This window comes from Adiantum capillus-veneris, chromosome 15 (genome assembly GCF_014529385.1).
Source record: "Adiantum capillus-veneris isolate H3 chromosome 15, ASM1452938v2, whole genome shotgun sequence".
NCBI classification, from domain to species: domain Eukaryota; kingdom Viridiplantae; phylum Streptophyta; class Polypodiopsida; order Polypodiales; family Pteridaceae; genus Adiantum; species Adiantum capillus-veneris.
In genome coordinates, this window is record NC_140945.1 from 158650870 (window position 1) to 158659476 (window position 8607).

Consider the following 8607-nt stretch of genomic DNA (forward strand, 5'->3'; position numbering starts at 1 on the left):
GAGATATGGAAACTTTGCAATTTATAAGATGCCTTATAGTAGCAACGTGCTTCATTCCAATGGGACTTTCACACTGAGAACTCATCTCTATACTGTCTATGACATACAATATAAAGTTACCTCTCCTTCTTCTTAAGCTTAATCAATATCTTGTATCTTTTGTATTTGTCTTGATTCCTGTTTTGTGTCTGACACAGAGGACATATATTCACAACAGTGGACGTTTTCGACTGCACAAGCACGACTCCAGCTTGACAACATTGCAAGGTCCGTTATCTGTATCCAATTCTCTATGCCTATACGTTTGCATGGAGCAACACATAAATGAGGGCACGACTTTGTTTCTTATAATTTTTGGAGAGACCATAGTGCCAACTCTCCATTATACTTTTATATGGCACTTCTGCATGACGTGCACTGTGTATTTAGCATTTTCACTTTGTGCCTAACTGCAAAATGAAATGTTCAACTATTCACATTGCTTTTGTGTAGCTTGATTCAAACATTGTCCTCCGGCTTGCACAATTGGATGATATCCATACACAAGTACCAAGTCGGTAGTGTATTTCATTTTAAAATCTATTGATGCTTTTTGTATTTCTTGAGTTTGTCAATGCTTTCTTAAGTTTAGTGTAACCACATGTTTTCCTCACTAGTGCATGCTCCATGGTCTAGAGACTAAATGGTCGATATTACTAGGCTGAATGGCAATATGCAAATAACTACAAAAGTAGGTTATTTTTGCTCAATTCAATTACCCTCTTTAGTAGCCCTTTGTTGTATACAGGGACACAACTTGCTTCTTCTCAATGCTCATGAAGTCTCAAGTTGAGTTATTCTTGGTGCCTAACAATTGGTTCTACTCATCTACTCGTATTCTAGAACAAAACCCGAGGCGACAACAATCACAAAACCAACTAACCTAGTTACCAACTAATCTATCAGAACATGTACGGCGAAGGCCCACCAAGCAAGATTAGTTGGGGAACATGGTGTGCTCGGGAGTAATTTTTTTGATGGCTCCAGGACCTTTCTGGACTTCTGTCCGCCCAAGAGGGACGCTACATGCGAACGCGTTTGCAATAAGAGCTGACTAGGGTTTGTGTCCATGATCTGCGAAGCGATGGTGTACACAATTAAGCCGGCGTGCAGGACGGCGTTGCCTGCTTGCGACTATGTGTACACATATTCAATCTGCGCGCTCGCCCCCTCGAGGGGTAGTGCGAGGCGGGTGTATGTCTGCCCCCCTGGAGCAACCCTCGGGTCTTGATGGGAGGGGCCTGGATATCCCGCATATTCGCTCTTCATGATGATGATGATAACGATGTGGATGGCGATGATGGTTTGTACCTTGTTTAACTCAGTGGTTTGAAGCTCCCATCGGGGGGGCTACTGAAGCTTCCTTCACTTGCGCTCTGATGCCCATCCTGCAGTTTGTCATGGCTAATGATGATCATCTTCTGCGGAGCTACTCCTTGTGGCCATGAAGGCAACTTGTATTGCAGAAATTTGGCCTGATGCTATACTGAGAGAGAGAGAGAGAGAGAGAGAGAGAGAGAGAGAGAGATGCACGGTTAGTAACCCCGGGCTGCCCTGATCTGGCCAAGAAAGGAAGGTTCGGCCCTGTGATCGTGCTACAGAACGGGCTCCGTGTTGCAGCCATTTTTTCGTTTCCCCATAGAAATGGCTGTGTCAAAGAGGGCCCTACATTTATCACCAAGGTTAAATTTCCAATTCGCGGGTAGAGGAGGCTTGCAAGTAGTGATTGGAATTGCAACAATTGTCGATTTTGGCTCCCAGAATAATCCTTCCCCAAACAATGCCTGGGACCATAAATATGATGTGGGGCTTGTCAGATAATGCATATCTGACATGTAAAGTGGGTGAGTCTCATTATTAAAAAATGAAGTGTTTTGAAGAGACGCACTCATTGTAGCAATGAAACGTGACCTCTTATCTCTGCACGACGTTTATGTTCTGATTGGTGCGGTTATTGTGGGGAATGAATTTAGTTGAGTATGGCACAACCGAATTTTAAATAGTTTAAATATGGTTCAATATTGAGCGTCGATGGGAGTAGTCTTATCTATTGGCATATTTCTTGCATGCCCTCATCTTTGGGAGAAGATGACTGCTGTTGCTTGGTACATGGATGACCAGATTTGTCAAGCTTGTGGCGAGTGCTTGACCTATTGTTGCTTTATGAGGTGACTTTTGTGTGTTTGCTAGTGTGACTTTGAGGAATGATGTTGTGCAAGGCCGTAAGACTTGACTCAAGGTTACTGCATTAGTCTGAGCTTTTGGATGTACACTTGACGATCACTCGTTGAGCCCCAAAAACGTCATTGAGGTGTGTTCGAGGGTGGGCGATGATCCCTGCAAAGATTCAAGTGCACACGTAACCTCCAAGTGAAAATACCTTCGACATTCTCAAACTTTGAGAATGATCCCTGCAAAGATTCAAGTGCTCACAATACCTTTGAGGGTGGGCGATGATCCTTGCAAAGATTCAAGTGCCCACATAACCTCCACGTGAAAATACCTTCGACATTCAATTGAAAATACCTTTTGACATTCTCAAACTGTTCAAATTAGTTTTTGATTACTGCGATCTCAATTGTACACTCTTTTTGGCTTCCAAACAATTGACACATTTTTGCAATTTTGTGATCGAGCGAAGTCCCAAAGCCAAAAAAATTAAAGATTATGCTACCACCACAGTTTGTAAATTGCGGTTTCCAATTTTAAACACCAATAGAGGTAGAGGTTGCAAGATTCAGCCATGAAGTGTGCCTTACAAAACAAAAGCATGGTGTTAATGTGTGACGAGGAAATTGCTGAGGTTGGCCACTCTTATTTGTTCTTCGATTACTATATACTCAAGCCAATTACTTTGGAATAGGGGAGAGGGAGACATTCGTTGCATTGCAAGCCAAATAGAGTTGCGTGAGAGCTGTTAAGACGGGACGAATGGTAAGGACTTGGCAATTGTTATTGTGTAACTTGTAACACAGAATGTTACAAAACACGATAACCGTCGTTCCCTCACCCTTGCTTTTTCCTTTGTTTCCCTTCCCATTTCCAAAGCAAATCTCCTTAATATTTAGCCTCGTGAACGGCAATCCCTACATTTAAGGCACAATTAATTTGACTCGTTGCTCTCTTTTTTTTTCTCTCTCTCTCTCTCTCTCTCACTCCCTCCTCCGCGCCCCCCCCCCCCCCCCCCCCCCCCCCCCCCCACACAAAAAAAAAAACCCCAGTCTCTGTCTCTCTCTCATTCGCAACTTGATTTAAGAATACTATTACGAGCCAATCCCTTTGGCTTGAACTTTAATTCCGTTGCCAAAGCCCCCATAATACCTTCCATATAAAGATTTTCATTGCCAAAGCCTATTAATTATTTGCAATCGTCACTTGTCTTGCCTTAGACCATTGTTTCCCCCATTGTTCGTTAAGCAGGGAGAACTAATCAAACAAGATTGTAAGAAAGTGAATATATCCTTGGTTTTTGGTTACACAAGTGTGCTCTTAGGCCAGCATGAGGCTTTTCCCTCGGAATGCACATACCAACACTCTAGCCTTTGTAAAACTCTAATGGCCAACAATCTTTTTGTCCCGTTGAGATTCAACTGGGACGGTAGTTTATCCATCACTTTCCATCTCTGGGCATTGCTATCCCAGAAAAAGGCCAATTGTTTGAGCCCTTTATTGTGTATCCTATTGTATCTCTGAAGAGATGGTTTAGAGGTATTTTTCTTGCCTTTATTGTGTATACTATTGTATCTCTGTAGAGGGGGTTTAGAGGCGTTTTTCTTGTATTGGAGAGCCATTGGGACTAAATTGATGCATCTTGACTCCAGTACCTCCGATGCTTTAGGACACCTCCGTACCAACTCGCTTGTTGTTTCTACACGAATATTGAGAGGCTGTCATGGGCTTTTCCATTGGCCTTGCCAATCATATCCACATTTATAATAGCCAATGCTTGGTCTTGCTCGAAGATTTTTACAAGGAACATGGCACACTAGCCTCTATTTGGATAGCAAGGTTGAGAATCCCTATGCCTCTTGCTCCTAGTCTACCACAAAGTCTCATCTTCGGTGTTAATTTTCAATGAGAATCTTTTCACCAATTTCAAGAAGTCCTTCCAATTGCACTTTAGCTCGAGCAGCAGACTAGTGAAAGACTACGTAAGGGAGCATAAAATAAATTGATCACTTTCACCATTTGGGCAAGGAAGCAACACATACTCCCATCTTCTCATTTTTCTCTTGATCTTAGGGATATTGATTTAGCTATATTTTTGTAAGCATTCACATGTGATTATTTATTTGGGGATGGGTTTGCTAAGGCCCCTTTTAATGCATGAGTCAAGGGTTCCATTGATCAAGGTTTGGTTAGCCAATCGTGATTTTAAATCCCCCCAGATTTCTATGAAGAACATTGTAATTAGTTTGTCCCATCTAGAGGATTTCTCTTTGCCTTAAGCCTTCTATACGAAGAAGCATTTTTCCTTAGTTAAACCCTTGTTGAAAAGGTCGGCTTCCAAGTAGGGAGATGTACTTTGCAGAGGTAGATTAAGCCAAGGCCAATCTCTTGAGAAGCGTTTAGAAATCCTTTACCTCATTTCCCTCCCAATCTGCTAGAAAGTGGACCAGTCCTCGACCTCTCATGACTTTCAAGACCTTGAAGAAGTATGCTTGATTAGCAGTCTTGGGATGTAGGAAGGTTTCCGTTGGCTTATCTCACATCCTCCAGATGTTTGGCAAGGTCAGCTTTGGCTTCTAACCACTTTCTATGCTTAATTTAGAGGATGTTTCTTTGTGTTTTTTAATGGTATGCGCTCAACCTTATCTTCCAATTAAGGTACTCATCATGGGACTTCTTCAATCTAGGGCCTATGGTTTTGATAGCCTCCTAGTAAATGAGTTCCAAGCTTGAGGATTATCTCAATTGACATCTTTACCAAGCTTGCCCGATGCTTCTCTAGCAAGGCCTTTGAAAAGAGGGTCTTTGAACAAGGGTACACTTGAAAATAGCAGCTTCTTCAACCCGATAGGTTGTTGCCCTACCCCTATAGCTTTTTTGAGCTTAATGGAAATAGGCAAGTGCTCTAACAAAGGATGTGAGTTTACCGCTCTCATGTCCATCAATGATGGAATTCACTCGGCCTAGTGAGAGCAGTAAATACTTTACTCGTGCAAGAGGTAATGACAACTAAAATTGCATAATTCCATTGGTTTGAGTTGTTTTTTTTTTCTCCCCATGGCAATAATGAATTCCCTCCTTTTGTGATAATCTCCTTGAAGCTAGCTGATGAGGTATCATTCTCAAATATTGGATGGTTCTTGGCCTTCCAAACGTGCCAATAATAGCAAAATATATCAATTTGAGTGCACATTAGCATTGCTTGGGTTTTCATCGCTTTCCCTCCAAGGAACAAATGGTTCTTATAGAACCCTATCTGCCTTTGGATCCCTTTGTCCAACTTGCCTACTTGATGTTCTACACCCCAAACAACTATCTAAACCGATACCTTGAATTTGGATTTTGGTGCTTATCGGCTAGTCCCCCTATAACACTTTCCACAAAAGTATCTTCCTTCCTAGAGGCCATTGTGAGTCCCAAATGTTATTTGCTCTTGCCACCCATTTAGCTTCTGGCCATGTTTACATCACTGCTAGTCGATGGAGGTATACCAATCAGTCTTGACTATCAGAGCATGGTAGATGCCTTTGGTTTGCGGTTTATAGATGTCAGTGCTCTTGGGCTATCACCACGCTTTCCACTCGAAGTTGGACTTAGAGATAGGCATCAAGAGATTGTCGAGCCCTTCCCCAACTATATTGGCTAGCAATCTTTCAGTGCCATTAAGGTGAAACTGGGTAGCCACTTGGCATGTATTATCTTCTACCTCTTACTATTGTTATTGTCGAAATGGGTCAGGTGCTTGCGTCCTTTGTTATTCACCTTCCAAGCAATTTCTCTCCAAATAGGGTTTACTATTATATTGCATGTAGTGCCTTTGTTATGGAGTTATGGAAATATTTGGTTATCTCTCCCCACTCCAGTGCTTCTGTTGCTCTATTACACTTATGTACCAGCTCGCCAATTCCACCTAGTCTTAGGTTGGCCCATTGAGGGGCTCGAAGTTTGTCTTGGACCTCTAATCCTTTACATTCGCTGCCTTGTCTATCATATCCTTTATCATAATAGACCATGCCTTGCTTTGCAATTGAGACCACAAGTTTTGCACACTAGGCCTCAACATGAATAATAGGGTTGAGTATCCTGATATCACCATGCTCCACTGGCCTAGCGACTATCTCTCATTTTGCCCATTGCCACATATCAAGTCAAGGTGTCATACGGATATCTCGAGGAGTGGGCCAATGAAGGCAATGTAAGGGATCATAAAAGAGTTGATCACTTCAACTCGCACCTAACCTTATGCAAGACCCGCTAGAATCTTTGCTTGTGCATTATGTCGACCTATTAGGGGGTTCTTAGATATCGAACAATATTACCTTTCGACATAATCGCTCTCATCCAAAAACATGGGTTGAATGAGTCATTTTCAAAAAGTGAGATCAGTCTTGATTTATTAATAATGCAATTTGACCCTTAGGCAATTGCAAATTATACTAGAGCCTTTCTGACTATTTGAGGGCAAGCTTTTATGAAGAGGAGGGAGTCGTCCGCGAAGAGCTTTGCCAGAACTTGGTCATTTCCAAGCACATGCTTAACACTTGGACCTCTCCTCTCGTAGCACTGGCTTCGAGCATAGTCACCAAAGCTTGAGAACCTATGGCAAATAACAATGGGGCTAGAGGGAATCCTTGCTTGATAGATCTTGACTTTGAATGAGCCCACAATTCTATTATTGAACAAAAGCTCTAAATGACTACCGGTGCCAAGAGTGTGAACCAACCAACAAAGACGTGGCCCAAAACCAAGCAATTCCATGGCGTCTTCAATGAAAGACCATGTAATCCTATAATATGCTTTGTCCAAGTCAAGTTGTAGAAGAATGCACTCTTGCTTCGTGAGGGTTGCATACTCTATGCCCACCATTGCTCCCAAGATCATAAATTGACCTATTTTTGTTAAATTCATATTGATGTGGGGTGATGGTTTGGTCTAGGAGGTGGGAGATCCCCAATGAAACAGTTTTGGCAATGATTTTATATGCCATTGATATCATAGAGATGGGTCGCTAGTGTTTTAGTTGAGAGCAACAGACTTGCTTTATGCTGGAGTCTAGAGCCCCTTCAACCAGTGCTTGGTTAGCCATATGCATGATTGGGGACTTGAGATCATCCCCACATTCTTTGAAAAACTTTGTAGTCAAATCATCCCATCAGGGGGACTTCTCCTTGCCTAAATCTTGCAACGCAAGTGAGCATTCATCTTTAGAAACCGCCTTCTCTAGTAGGTTGGCTTTTTGATTGGGAGATCATCTTACTGATGCTCATGAGCAGAGTTGATTTGGCTTTGTCCACTTCTTGGAGGTGGGGCTTAGGTTGGCCTATAATCTGACTTAGATGATCAAGCATCAGCTTAGCCATTTCATTTCGCTCTTGTAATGCAATCCCATCCCCATCTATGAGCGATGGGACGAGGCCGCCCCGATTCCTCTTTTTATGGCCCTAAATCAACGTGGTTGATTGGTGGCCTCCGACTAAGGGTAGGTCTTCCTGGGAAATAATCTTGCCCTCCTAATCTCCTCAAGATGTTCAACCATGCTTGCTTTACCTTCCAATCACCTTTTGTGCTCTTCTTTGGAGGTTGACCTTGCCTTTTTTTGTGTGGTTAGCAGAGCTACTTCATCTTCCAACTGCTTTAGATGCTCCTCACGGGCCCTTTTCAAATGAGTTTTTGATGGCTTTTTGAATACTCCTAGAAAAATGATCCGAAGCTTTAGGGTTTAAAGCAACATCTTTAATAAGCTTGCTCAGAGATTTCGGTCAAACTTCGAAAAAGTGGGTCTTTGAACTAGTATTCCCGTATGACAAGCAACTTCTTCAACCCTTTAGGGAGTTGTCCCTTCCTTTGGCTTTTTTCATTTTCATGAATAAAGGTAAGTGGTCTAGGCTTTGTGTTGCCTCACCACCTTCATTTCAAGAAGCGATGGAATCCAGTGGGCTTGATGACAATAGTAGCATCTGTTAAGCCGAGAAGCTGTGCGGACATATTGTAGGCTGATGTAAGTCAAGCCCAACGAGCTATTCCATGGACCAACATCCCACATGTCCATTAGAGCCCATTTTTCACATAGGTTCAGCCATTTTGTTTTTGTGGATCCTGCCGATAGACTTGAGGAGCATACTGTGGCCTTTCTCTTCTCCACCATATTGAAATCTCCTAACAGGAGCCACTCCCCTTCAATAGGGTATCTCTAAGTTGTATCCATAGTTTGGCTCATTCCTTAGCATTGCAAGGGCCATATGCATTTATTATGGTCATCTGCTAGTCGGCCCACTTGACTCTCATTCCTAGGGCTCTCCCAGAGGGATGATTCTGGACCACCTTTGGCTCAAGGTCCATGCGTCCATAATAGAGAGGATGCCACTATACTCGTAAGCTCCCTCTCCATAGAATACTAAC

The 8607-nt window shown here is 42.6% G+C and overlaps 1 non-coding gene across 1 annotated transcript; it reads left to right on the forward strand.

Moving 5' to 3' along the window:
- The first annotated feature begins 1566 nt into the window (after positions 1-1566).
- LOC147441749 (small nucleolar RNA snoR134) lies at positions 1567-1712 on the forward strand. The gene has a single exon (XR_015184378.1). It is a non-coding gene; the product is annotated as a small nucleolar RNA snoR134 (small nucleolar RNA).
- Positions 1713-8607: the final 6895 nt, after the last annotated feature.